Raw genomic sequence first — 465 nt, forward strand, 5'->3', positions numbered from 1 at the left:
CGTGAGGAAGCGTGGCCACGGAAGGGGGCGTGGCCAGGGAGGTTAATGTTCATTTAAAGAGCCCAGCACCTGGGGGCAACCACTGCAGGGCCATGCGAGCTGTAGGTTGCGTGGTTGGTGTAAACAGCCAAGCACAGGTGTACAAACAGTATAGAAACGTATAAATAGAAACGCATAAATAGAAATCTCTAAATACAAACATTTGTATATTATAAATACACACTGGTGTGGTAGCACCTGTAACGAGCATATAAATATTTAGGATATAAGTAACAAATACATGGTTAAACAACAAGCAAAAAGCCTCTCCCTGCCTGAAGGGAGGCCAGCTGTATGAGGGTCAACAAGGCCAAGGGCCGGGTCCTGCGCTTTGGCCACCACAACCCCACGCGGCGCTACAGGCTCAGAGAAGAGGGGCTGGAAAGCTGCCTGGTGGAAAAGGACCTGGGGGTGCTGGTTGACAGC

Source organism: Egretta garzetta, unplaced genomic scaffold (assembly GCF_000687185.1).
Source record: "Egretta garzetta isolate BGI_Z169 unplaced genomic scaffold, ASM68718v1 scaffold233, whole genome shotgun sequence".
In the NCBI taxonomy this organism is placed as follows: Eukaryota; Metazoa; Chordata; class Aves; order Pelecaniformes; family Ardeidae; genus Egretta; species Egretta garzetta.